At 37.1% G+C, this 13763-nt stretch overlaps 1 protein-coding gene across 2 annotated transcripts in view; it reads left to right on the plus strand.

Moving 5' to 3' along the window:
* Positions 1-13763, plus strand: part of Elp1 (elongator complex protein 1) — a 316851-nt gene that overhangs the window by 81116 nt on the left and 221972 nt on the right. The window lies entirely within an intron of this gene.

The raw sequence follows: 13763 nt of genomic DNA on the forward strand, positions 1-13763 counted from the left end.
TATATTTTTTTATATATTTTTTTAGTATATACTTTAATATATATTTAGTATTATTTTTTCTTTAGTATATTTACCTTTTTGGTACTATATGGCTCATTTTTTTAGTTATCACTGTCATTTCCACTTGATTTATGAAAAATCGCTCCAACTTTGCCCCCCCCCCAAAAAAAAAAATCTTGATGAAAGTACGCCACTGCCCATATCCACATAAGAAATGGTTATATTATTCTCCTTTATTATCAAAACATATAGTGACGAAGCTGTCAGTATTTAGGTTATTTAACATTTTCTTGCATTTACTGTTCTTCTTAGCCGTGAAGGCGTAATCCAAGAAATTTTTAAGGTTTGATTCTGATAATTTCGCTATTTTAGTTACCATCTTAAGTCTATTTCTAATTTACCCCAATTAATCCTGGAATTCAGTGCCGAATTCAAGTGACAATCTTTATTTTTTTAATTGAATTAGAGAAAACAAAGTTTTGCTAATAGAAGTAAAGAATGAAGCTAAAACTTAAAACGAACAATAGATATTGCTTCACATGCTACATATAGCGGCAAAATTAGTTTAAGTCAACTGACTGAAAATTAGCGTTAAGTCAACTGACTGAAAATTTAATCAAACAGTAATTAAGGAGCGACCCGGCTCAATAGTAACCGAAACTATAAAAAACGAAATTTTGATAGCAATAGATACATCAAAAGAATCAGATTTTAATTCTGATTTTAAATATATAAGTTTCATCAAGTTTAGTCTTAACCATCAAAAGTTACGCGCCTGAGAAAATTTGCCTGATTTTCGAAAAAAGGGGAAAACATACCCTAAAAGTTATAGAACCTCAATGAAAATCACACCATCAGATTCAGCGTATCAGACAACCCTACCGTAGAGGTTTTAAGCTTTTATCTGCAAAAATGTGGAATTTTGTATTTTTTGCCAGAAGAAAGATCACGGATCCGTGTTTTTTTTTTTTTTTTTTTTTTTTTTTTTTTTTTTTTTTTTCAGAGGTGATCGTATCGACCCAGTGGTCTTAGAATATCGTAGGAGGGCTCATTCGAACGGAAATTAAAAGGTCTAGACTCTTTCTCACAACGCTATTTTTTAAAACAATAAGAAACTTTAGCGTAAAGAGCGAGGCGTTGAGAAGGGGACAGCCCCTTTCATATACGGAATAATTTCTGTTCGTTTTAAGTTTTAATGTTGTTCCTTACTTTTAGTTAAAAAAACTTGTTTTTTTTTATTTAATGAAAAGACAAAAGATAATTGTCTTTCAAGTGACATGATGCCGGTAACTTTTAGTATATAATTAATTAAAAAAACTTTTCCCAAAAAATAAGTTTTTCAAAAAAAAAGAACTCCATTAAACAAAAAATGAGCAAAAATAAAATCAAATAATCTACCAAGCGTGAAACTACCACAAATCTGCATCGATAAATAAAGGAAACCCAAAACGAACAGAAATTAGAATAATTAACCGATTCAAACTCAAAACGAGAGATATTAACATAAGTTTGTCACAAAACCCCTATGCCGTCCCAAGGCCAGAACCTAATTTACAATTTACTTAAAAAATATAAATGTTTATAATTTTATAGCTTTAATAAATCAAATAACATTAACATTTTGATTACTAACTATCAGTATATGTATATTAAACTGACAATGCACATTCATTTGTATTTTATATAACAACCCTTGCACTGAGGGATCTGAGGGGGCTTTCATCCTAAAAGACCTAATGTCCTGAAATTTCAACTACGTTGAACAAAATGGATATCTCAAAATTTTCATTGGATGTGTTTGAGAAAATAGTGGGCGTGAGAGGGGCGTTAGTCGCCCTCCAATCACTTTCAACTATTAACAAAGGCACTAGCCATTTCAAGTTCCAGTTGAATGAGCCCTTTTGAAGTTTCTACGCTTTCAATAAAAACTTTATACGCCCCCAGGACATAACTTACAACCCTTGCCCTAAGGGCTGTGGGGGGGGAGGGGGTGTCATCCTTAAAGGCCTAATTTCTAAAACTTTCAACTGCGTTGAATAAAATGACTATCTAAAATATTGATTGGATGTGTTTGGAGAAAAGGTGGGCGTGAGAGAAAAGGTGGGCGTGGTTAGTTTCCTTTAAATCACTTTTGACTATTAAAATGGGCACTAGCCCTTTGAATTTCCAATCGAATGAGCCCTTTTTCAAGTTTCTACGACAAAGATTTCAATAAAGACCTTGTGTGCCCCCAGGGTATTATTTATGCCTCTTGCCCTGAAGACTATAGGGGGGAGTGTTCTGCTTAAAGATATACCTTCCTGAACTTTAAACTACGTAAATTAAAATGACTATCGCGAAATCTTTATTGGATGTCTTTGAGAAAATGGTGAGAGTGGAAGGGGTCTTAGTTACTATACAATTACTTTCGACTATTAAAAAGGGCACTAGCCATTTCAATTTCCAATCAAATGAGCCCTTTTTGAAGTTTCTACGACAACGCGTTATATAAAACCTTATATGCCCCCTGGGCATAATTTACAACCCTTGCCCTGAGGGCTGTTTTTTTTTTTTTTTTTTTTTTTTTTTTTTTTTTTTTTTTTTTTTTTTCACCTCCTCTCCTCTCGGTGACTTTCAAATTTTCTTTAAAAATATCTCATAATTTAAATAATGTCACCTACTCTTTTCTTAATAAACAACTTCTTCAAAAATTTCAAAATATTAAAATTATATAAAATTGAGCATTCCAAAATATGTCAGGTTATAAAAATAGAGGTATGCTACATTTCAATTTTCATATACCTTTTAGGTTCATCCGATATCTCAGGCTGCCCTTCCCCCTTAGGGCACCCCTTCCATCGTGACCTTAAATTACACTTTTCAAATCCTTTTTCATCAACCTCTATTTCCCCCGATATATAATTTACTTTTACCCCCCATCCCCCACAATAACAATATCTATAAAAAAAAAAGTAAGAAAGAAATGAAAAACTCTACCTTTACAGAAAAAATACTAATAGGTAGAATGTCTCAATCTCCCTTCACTTCATTTTATTTAACTTTATTAATCATCATAACTTTCTCTTTTGGCTGCTCAGTTCTCTTTAAACTTTATCATTATCTTGCTTTTAATATTTCTCAATCCTCTTTCAAAATTTATGTGTATCCCAATTATAGTAATTATTCATTTATCATTCTTTTATTTCTTTTTTAAATAACAATATTTCAATTTCTAATCAAAATTTTTTAAAAAAACTTTTTCTTTTTTTCTTTTTTTTCTTCTTTCCCTTTTCTTTCTCTTTTTTTTCTTTTTTTCGTTGTTTTTTTCCCTTCCCTCTCTTTTCTCCTTTTCTCTTTTCTTTCTTTTCTTTTTTTTTACTCTCTTCTATACACCTTCACTTTTTCCTTTCTTTTTGCCTTTCCTTATATTTACTAGCCTATCCCACTGAACTCTTACCTTTTTCATTACCTCTGTTGGGTTCTTATCTTTCATTTTCGCTTTCCAAACATAATAGCTGAAATGTGTGAAAATGTATGTCAAATCTTCGTGTTTTTTCGTTTGATTGGTTTCCATGCATAATTTTAATTCTACAATCTTTTCTGCGTTGACCAGTTCCTCATTTTCTTGTATTTCACTACTTAACAGTTGTTTCAATTCTTCTAATTCTGTTTTTACGCTTGTGCAAGTGTTTCAATTTGATTTCCACACCTTCCGCACATTCCATTCGACTTGGTGGGGTCTATCCTATGTTTTCTCTCTTCAGTTGGCAGTATTTTGTGAACTTGGAAAAACGCATGCTCTTTAACCTTCGGCGGTAAGAAACTAGAGTGTATCAGGTCGAAAATTTTTTTCAGTTTTTCATCGTCAAGATCACTCGTCTCTAGAATTTTCGCTGGAGGTAGGTTTTCCTGCGAAATGAATCATTGTTTCATATCCGTTTTGTTGATTTTTTTGCTATCAGGGTCTGCGATCCTCTTTTCCAGTAATTCTTTAACAGTTCCGAAATATTTTTTTTTTACCGAATTTGGGCAGTCACTCCTTTCATTTCTTGCCCATGCGTTATACCAATTTTTCATAGGGTTTGTTTCTTCAAAATGGATTTCTTCGATTATTGTTTTCATGTGAAGTTATTTTATCTTGGCTTCTGTGTTAATTATTTGTAGGCCTCTTTGGCTTTTCATTAGAAACGTATCTGTCAGTTTAAGCTTTGGAGAGGGTTTTCCGTATCAGATGAACTGATATATCATTGATTTTATTTTCTTCTGGATGCCTTTTGTGGGGTTTGATACTGAAGCTAAACACCATATCACTGGACAACAGTAAGTATTAATGTATTGAGCTTTTTGAAATATTGTGAAAGCTCTTCCATAGCCGTAAGCAAGTGCCGATTGAAACTTTTGCAATGTTTTAGGCCAGTTTACTTTTTCAGTCTCTTTCCATGTTTTTCTCCATTGAATACCTAAAACCTTTATTTCATCTTTCCTTTCTATCCCGCCAATAAACTGAGGTTCTCCTTCGCTTAAACACAGGACTTCGCATTTTTCTTTGTTTAATTCTAGTTTGAACACATCGCAGTACTTAGTTATACAATGCAGAGCTCGTAAATAATCCATGTATGTTTCCGTGAAAGTCGTGAGGTTGTCGACAAATCCTTCTAGCTTTTGTTGGGTTCCTCCTATCTCGATTCCGTGTATCTCTTGCTCCAAATATCGCAACAAAGGGTCAATATATATTTCGAACAATAAAGAGCCTAATGGGCATCCCTGTCTCACTCCTCTCTCTGCTTCAAAGATATTACTTTCCATATTATCTATTACAATGGCTTGTTGTATTTTCTCTAAGGTTTTTTTATCCTTTCGAAAACTCTTTACAGAAATCGTACGCCACTAGTATAATAAGTAGGATTGTTCTTCTTATTTTGTCAAGTGCTTTTCGAATGTAAAAGATTGTTATTCTGCATTTCCCTTTTTTCTTCTTTTTTTCTATCACGTGGATTACGTTTCGTATGGCTCTTAGAACATCAGCTGTTTTCCGTCCATCTAATCCTCCCTTTTGTCGCTTACTTAGCACCTTAGCAAATAACTTTTTTGGTAGTTTGAAAGAACTTTGCTGAGGATCCGATAGTCGAAGTTTTTTGAATTTAAAGGTCTCCAGTTCTTCAGTTCTTCAAGATTTCCTGACTTTGGTAGGAGCTTCATTGTTCCAATGCAGCTAATTTTTTCTTCAGGGCTATTTAGCATCTCGTTGAACATTTCAGACAGAATCAGGGCTATTTCATTTGCATGATGCTTATAAAATTCGTCAGGCATACCGTCTCTGCCCAGTGATTTGTTGTTTCCCGTTTCCGTTAATGCTTTTTTTTATTTCTTCTGCAGTTATTTCGCGTATTAGTATTTCATTCTGTTCATCAGTTACTTTTGTTATAGTGATTTCCTCAATAAATTCTCGGACCTTCTTTTGCTCGTCTTCGGTTTCTTCTTTTTCTTTCTTGAACACATTTTGGTAATAATCTCTTGCTTCGTTTAATATATCATTTTCGTTTTCAAGGACTTCCCCTTCTTGATTTATTATTCTTCTCATTTGTTGTTGGCTTATTTTATCTTCTCGCGGCATATGAGAGTTGTTGTTAACTGTTCGTTTTGAATATGTTCATCTATTTTAGTTCTTATTTTTATTGCTTCTGCCCGCTTATGCTCAACCTCTCTTATCTCTGCTAGAGCCTCAAAATATTCCTTGTTTGAGTTTTTCCCTGCATTTATCACTTCTTTTAGCTGGTAAACTACTTTATAAAGAAAGCTGGCGTGTTTCTCTTCTAACCTTGCTGTATCCCGAAAGATTTGTTGGGCCATTTTTGTAATCGCTGGCCTGGCTACCTTTTCCCAATGTCTCGGAAGGCTTCTTTTCTTGACTGTTTTTAGTACATTTAATATATCTTCTGTTGCGTTTGTAAAATCTTTGTTTCTTATTACTTCAGTATTCATCTTTCATGACAAATTTCTACAAGAATATTTTTTTCTCTCGTTGTTTTTTAATGTGCCCTTCACAGCTTGATGGTCGGAAAACGGTGCAATTTTGTTCTCGATTTTGTCTATTTGTGGAAGGATCTCACTTGAAGTGTATATGCGGTCGAGTCTAGATCCTTCTCCGTAAGCCGTCCAGCTTATCTTAATGAAACTCCTCGTATTCACTTTTTCTTTCCAAACGTCTAGAAAGCCTGCATCACGCACGAATCGTTTCAGTGACGAGCAAATATTGTCACTTTGTGCTATAGCATCTTGCTTGTCTGTTATGCAGTTAAAATCTCCAAGGAAAACTGTATTTTCATGATCTTTAGGTATATATGGGGCTATTTTTTCTTCGAAGAATACTTCTCGTGATTTTTTGTTTTGCGACGCAGATGGAGCATATATGTTGACAAATTTACACCCACCTATCTCACACCTAATTATTCTCCCGTCTGTATCGGTTCGAACTTCTTTTACTTTGAGGTTTTCCTTATATACTATCGCCATGCTTCCTCCACCCGCATTGCAATTCGTAAAATACTTATATTCAGGTTCTAAACCTTTTAATTCGCTCGTGTCGTTCTCTTGTATAAATGCTAAGTCTATTCTTTCTTTTAGTATATACCCTTTTAGTATTACTTGTCTACTTTTTTGCTTTATTCCATTTACGTTCAAAGTTGCGAATTTTTTGGAAGCTCTTGCTGACTTATCACCATGTCTTCTGCATTTTCTCTAGTTCTTGCTTTCTTGGCTTCTAATCCTTCTACCGACGAGAAAGACGTCTCAGCGTAATCGATTAGTTCCAAAGCCTGGCTTGCCGAAGGGCTGTTGCTGCTCTGTACGATTTCTTTGACACTATCGATCATACCTTCGATGCTTTCAAGTCGGCTCGAAAGTTCAGCTTGACCTGTCAGTGACCCTGTTCTTTGCGATCTTTTGTTCCTTTTCATACGCCTAGTGAGTACTCCTGGCAGTGAGTTACTCCTGCTGCGGGTCTCTTCGAACTCTTCATCTTCGCTATCAGTATCTTGTCCTTTTTTCTCCAGTTTTTTTTTCTTTCTAGCTCCTCCTTGTATTCACGAGTCGTTTTCCGCTTTTACGATCTTGCGCGTTGCGGTTTCATTTTGTCCATTTCGCGATCTATTTTTTATTACTGATTATTATGCGTATTTGTCTTCTCCTGTCCAGTTTCTTTTTCTTTGGGTCTCAGGTTGGCTTGGTTTTCAGGTTCTTTTTCTGGCCGAACGTTGCTTTAGCTACTAACGGCATTAGGGCCACTTGGTTCGGATCTTATGTTTCTTTGCGACCTCTGTGAGGAAAAAGGACACTGAGCTGCTAAATGTCCTGTTTCATCACATATAATGCAAGTTTTGATTTGGTCATCGTACCATCTCCGCATTCTCATTCCATTTACGAAAATGAAAGAAGGGATGTTCTTATCTACTCTCATGCTTGCTATTGCTCTTGTTTTGGCTGTTTCGAGATATCCGTCACCAGAGTAATACTCACGTTTGCTTGAGAAAACCCTACCATACCTTTCCAATGTCTCATGGACATCTAACAACTCCATTTCTAGCGGCATTCTTTGTATTTTCACAAAAGGGGTTTTATTTCGCAACTTTCGACGCATACAACTCTTTCATCAAATGATAACATCCTTTCTTCAGTTTTAGCGAGGAAGTCTTGGAGCTCGTTGCTAGTGCTGAACTTCACATACATAGTTTTTCTATATCGCAGCCCTGATCCGTCTATACGTATCAGGTTCTTTTTTTCGACTCCATAATGTTTCAGCCATCTGTGTACTTCTACCTCTAAAGGTACATCTCCATCCGGGAAAGCCACAAAGCTCAGAAACGCAGTGTTTGTTCGTACATACCTTGCTGGTACCCCTCCTGGTTGTTGCGTCATTCTTTTCGCTTTTTTTACCTTTTCAAATAATACCAATAACTTATTTTATTTTTTTTTTTTTCCCTTACCAACTATTCTAATTCAACAAAAAAATAAATAAACCCTCTACAAAAACAAAATTAACAAAAAAACACTTTTTTTTATCCTTTTTTTCTTCTTAATTTACTACTCTACCAACTCTAACTCCTATCTCGGGAAACACGCCGATTTTAACCTTTTTTCGCGCCCGAAAACCAAACTCACAAACACGAATGGCAACGCTGCGCGGCCAATAATCACGCAATCAGCGCGTGTACATCCAATAGACACACCGGATTCCTAAAATACGGCACTTCTTAACGGGAAAAAAATATTCACTTACTTGGAAAATCACAATTATAAATCTGGTTTCAATTTTATCCCAAAAAAACACCAAAATCTTATTCAAAACTAGTGATATGACAATATATATTTTCCTTAGTTATTTCACCCAGGGTTGCCAGTTTTCTCTTGCCCTGAGGGCTGTGGGGGGGGGGGGTTGTTATCCTGAAAGACCTAATTTCCAGAACTTAAAACTACGTTGAATAAAATGGCTATCTCAAAGTTTTGGACTCGTTTTCATATAAGAGCCTGCAAGCGATTTCCGGTCCTAGCAGTTGCAGAAAGACAGTGGCTATCGAATTTTGTAGCCCAAGCTCAAGCTAAGAAACCTGCAAAATTTCGCCCCCCTCAGACTTTATTAAGCAGGCACACTAGTGTCTCTTTACAGAGGCGACCCACCACAATGTGAAGCGATTTCAGGTCCTAGAGGCCGCAGAGAGATGGCGGTGATTGCATTTTGTAGCCCAAGCTCAAACTAAGAAACGTGCAAAATTTCATCCTCCTCCGACTTTGTCTTCATGGGGTAAACTGGGCCGGAAGTTTCGACCCTCCCACCACAGCCCCCCTTTGACGTTGTCCGATTGGGTTGAAATTTAGAATTTAAGCTTTACTAGGGCCCGGGAGCTTGTCCTCGAAATTTCAGCTCAATCCGATCACTCCTTCCCTGTTTTCAAAAAAACAAATATAGCCACTTAAAATTCATTTCTCTTTTTTTTTGTTATCCACGCCTACAGGCCACAGTTGGCAACTGATCCGGGTGAATGAGGACTCATTCGAAGCAGAAATTGACCTGTGAAGGTCTTTTGATATTTTCAGACCGAAAAAATTATCCTCCGAATTTACATTTACGAAAAACCTCGTTTTCCTATAATAGCCCATGTTAATTTTTCCCGCCACAACCCCCCTGTAACGTTGTCTGATCGGGCTGAAATTAGAGGATAAGCTTTCCTGGGGCTTGGAAGCTTATCCTCGAAATTTCAGCTCAATTCTGATCACTCCTTCCCTGTTTTCCAAAAACCGAATATCAAGTTTTGTGGGAATTTGCTTTGCGAAAATAGATTCCATTTACTAAAAAACAATTACAATTGTGTCTCATTAGTCCAGCGGTTGATACTTCAGTCTTTCAGGCGGAAAACCCGGGTTCGATTCACTGTCAGAGCAAATTTTTTACATACTGAATTTAAAGTTTAAAAAGAAACTCGGTTTCTATTTAAATTATTTGAAAAAAACATGTTTTCTAAAGAGTTAAAGAGGCTGAGTTACAAGGTCGACCCTTAAAACGTACAGGAATTAGGATGCACAGTTGGGGAGCTGTTAAAGAGGCTGAGTCACAAGTTCGAACTTTAAAACGTACAGGGATTAGGAGGCACCCTGTACGAAGTGATTTGAGTATTCAAGAATTAAAAGCCTTAACACAAGAATGTTCAAGAGCGGGGGGTTTGGGGGGCGGCAGCCCCCATCTTTAACTCCTGACACGATCAGCTAACAGTTAGTCAAGCAATAATAATTAATAAACTGTACAAAAACGTGCAGAAATTATTTGAAAAAAACTACGTTTTCTAAAGAGTTAAAGAGGCTGAGTTACAAGGTCAAACCTTAAAACGTACAGGGATTAGGAGGCACAGTTGGGGGGCTGCCGCCCCAAACCCCGCTTTCGCAGCCTTTAAATAAAAAAAAAAGTTTTTTAAACTGAAAGTACGGAGCGACATTAAATCTTAAAACGAACAGAAATTATTCTGTATATGAAAGAGGCTGTGCCCTCCTCAACGCCTCGCTCTTTACGCTAAAGTTTTTTATTGTTTTAAAAAATAAAGTTGTGAGACAGAGTCAAACTTTAGCGTAAAGAGCGAGGCGTTGAGGAGGGCACAGCCTCTTTCATATACAGAATAATTTCTGTTCGTTTTAAGATTTAATGTCGCTCCTTACTTTCAGTTTAAAAAACTTTTTTATTATTTAAAGGCTGCGAAAGCGGGGGTTTTGGGGGTGGCAGCCCCCCAACTGTGCCTCCTAATCCCTGTACGTTTTAAGGTTCGACCTTGTAACTCAGCCTCCTTAACTCTTTAGAAAACGTAGTTTTTTTCAAGTAATTTGGGGAAAACGTGGGCGTGAGAGGCGGGATAGTTGCCCTCTAATCACTTTCGACTATTAAAAAGGGCACTAGCCCTTTGAATTTCCAATCGAATGAGCCTTTTTTAAAGTTTCTACGACAACGCCTTCTATAAAAACCTTTTATGCTCCCAGGGCATAACTTATGACCCTTGCCCTGAAGACTGTGGGGGGAGTGCCCTGCTCAAAGGTATAATTTCCTTAACTTTGAACTGCGTGGAACAAAATGGCTTTCTCAAAATCTTTATTGGATGTGTTTGTGGAAATGGTGGACCTGGAAGGGTGGAGTTACTATACAATTACTTTCGATTATTAAAAAGGGCACTAGCCATTTCAATTTCCAATCGAAATGCCCTTTTTGAAGTTTCTACGACAACGCGTTATATAAAACCTTATATGCCCCCTGGGCATAATTTACAACCCTTTCCATGAGGGCTGTGGGGGTTGTCATCCTCAAAGACCTAATTTCCAGAACTTAAAACTACATTTAATAAAATTGCTATCTCAAAGTTTTGATTAGATCTGTTTGGGGAAAAGGTGGGCGTGAGAGGTGGGATAGTTACCCTCTAATCACTTTCGACTATTAAAAAAAGCACTAGCCCTTTGAATTTCCAATCGAATGAGCCTTTTTTAAAGTTTCTACGACAACGCCTTCTATAAAAAACCTTGCCCTAAGGGCTGTGGGGGACTGTCCTCAAAAACATAATTTTAATCTGGAAATCAACTACATTGAACTAAATGGCTATCTCAAAATTTTGATTGGATCTGTTCGGGAAATGGAGGGCGTGGAAGGGGTGTTAGTCACCTTCCAATCACTTTCGACTATTAAAAAGGGCACAAGCCACTCCAATTTCCAATTTAATGAGCGCTTTTCGAAGTTTTTACGACAACTTCTTCTATGCGAAGTGCCCTGCTCTAAAGGAAAAAACTAATAAATAATACATTGTGCCAACATCGTTCTTATATGCCCCCAGGGCATAACTTAAAACCCTTGCCCTGAGGGTTGTGGGGGAGTGTCCTCCTCTTTACATAGTCCCCGTTTCTTGTCTCGTTCTCGAGTGTCCCCGTTCTTTACTTAGGCAGCGCGATTTATACAACAACTTTCTATATAAAGATTATATGCCCCCAGGGTATAACTTACAACCCTTGCACTGAGAGCTCTGAGGGGGTTATCATCCTAAAAGACCTAATTTCCAGAACGTTCAACTACGTTGAACAAAATGGATATCTCAAAATTTTGATTGGATGTGTTTTGGAAAATGGTGGGCTTGAGAGGGGCGTTAGTCGCTATCAAATCACTTTCAACTATTAAAAAAGGCACTAGCCCTTTCAATTTCCAATTGAATGAGCCCTTTTGAAGTTTCTACGACAAAGCTTTCAATAAAAACTTTATATGCCCTAGGGCATAACTTACAACCCTTGCCCTGGGGGCTGTAGGCGGAGGGGTTGTCATCCGGACATACATACTTTCCAAAACTGTTAACTACGTTTAATAAAATTGCTATCTTGAGATTTTGATTTAATGTGTTTTGGGAAAAGGTGGGTGTGAGAGGGGGATTAGTTGCCCTCAAATCACTTTCGAATATTGAAAAGGGTACTATCCCTTTGAATTTCAAATCGAATGAGCCCTTTTTCATTACGACAAAGATTTCAATAAACAACCTTATATGCCCCTAGGGCATAACTTATAATCCTTGCCCTGAGGGTTTTGGGGGAGTGTCCTCCTCAAAAGTACCTTTCATATCTGTAAATAAACTAAGCGGAACAAATTGGCTTTATAAAATTTTTGATTGGTTGTGTTTGGGGTATGGATGGGCGTGGGTGGGGGGGCTAGTTGCCCTCCAATCACTTTCGACTGTTAAAAAGGGCACTAGCCCTTTGAATTTGCAATCGAATGAGCCTTTTTTTGAAGTTTGTACGACAACGTCTTCTATAAAAAACCTTATATGCCCCCAGGCCATAACTTAAAACCCTTGCCCTGAGGGTTTTTGGGGGAGTGTCCTCCTCAAAAACATATTTTCTATCTGGAACTCAACTACGCTGAACAAAATGGCTATCTCAAAATTTTGATTGGATGTGTTTGGGGGAATAATGGGCGTGAGGGGCTAGTTGCCCTCCAATCCCTTTCGACTATTAAGAGCGGTTCTAGCCCTTCGAATGTCCAATCCAATGAGCCTTTTTTGAAGTTTCTACGACAAAGCCTTCTATAAAAACCTTATATGCCCCCAGGCCATAACTTAAAACTTGCCCTGAGGGTTTTGGGGGAGTGTCCTTCTCAAAAACATAGTTTCTATCTGAAAATTAACTACGCTGAACAAAATGGCTATCTCAAAATTTTATTGGATGTGTTTGGGGGAATGATAGGCGTGGGGGGGGGCTAGTTACCCTCCAATCACTTTCGACTATTAAAAAGGGCACTATCCACTCCAATTTCCAATCGAATCAGCCCTTTTCAAAGTTTCTACGGCAACTCCTTCGATACGAAGTGCCCGACTGAAGAAGAAGAAGAAAAAAAAAACACATTGTGCCCACATCTTTCTTTACTGAGGCAGCGCTAGCGCGCTGCCTATGATTTGAATTCTCTAAAAATTCAAGTTTTTTCTAGTCTATTCAAGAATTCTCTAAAGTTTTCAGTAAAGCGCTAGTTCTTTCAGTAAGTACCAAGTGACAAAAATAGTTTTTGCTGCGGTATGATCTCTTTCTTGCTTAAAAAGCGGACTATATTGCAGTTCCCCTTTAAGCGAGCCCTCTTCGTACATTCAACAACCACTGGTTTAATACAATCGCTTCGTCAAGCGAACAAAAACGGAAAACAGACGGGTCATTGCTACCGATGCAACTATCCATGGAGATATGTGCTTGTTCTTGTTACTCACGGCGGGGAACTGCAAGTCTCCGGTGTTGCTTATTAAGGACTGTGGTTCCGTCTTTACTAGGTTTGAGCTACTGCTGCAACCATGATTTTAAGAAAAATGATATTATATTTTGTATATCTTCCTTAAGAATTTCTCCTACCGTCAAATTGCTTTTCGTGCAATAAAACAAAACCTCTAAAACCATATAAATCCTTAGCTTGTCTCCTAGAATATGTCTCCAAGTGTCATGTTGCTATTAGTGTGCACAAACTAAGCCTTTAAAACCTTACAGATCCTTGTTATTTCTTGTATATGTCTCCAAGTGTCATATTGCTATTAGTATGCACAAACTAAGCCTTTAAAACCTTACAGATCCTTGTTATTTCTTGTATATGTCTCCAAGTGTCATATTGCTATTAGTATGCACAAACTAAGCCTTTAAAACCTTACAGATCCTTGTTATTTCTTTTATATGTCTCCAAGCGCCATATTATTATTATTATTATTTATTTCTAACCCACACTGTGCAGAGGTACAATACGTGGAGTA

The sequence above is a fragment of the Artemia sp. Qi Xiang Cuo genome, chromosome 18, assembly GCF_049724085.1.
Source record: "Artemia sp. Qi Xiang Cuo chromosome 18, ASM4972408v1, whole genome shotgun sequence".
Lineage (NCBI taxonomy): Eukaryota > Metazoa > Arthropoda > Branchiopoda > Anostraca > Artemiidae > Artemia > Artemia sp. Qi Xiang Cuo.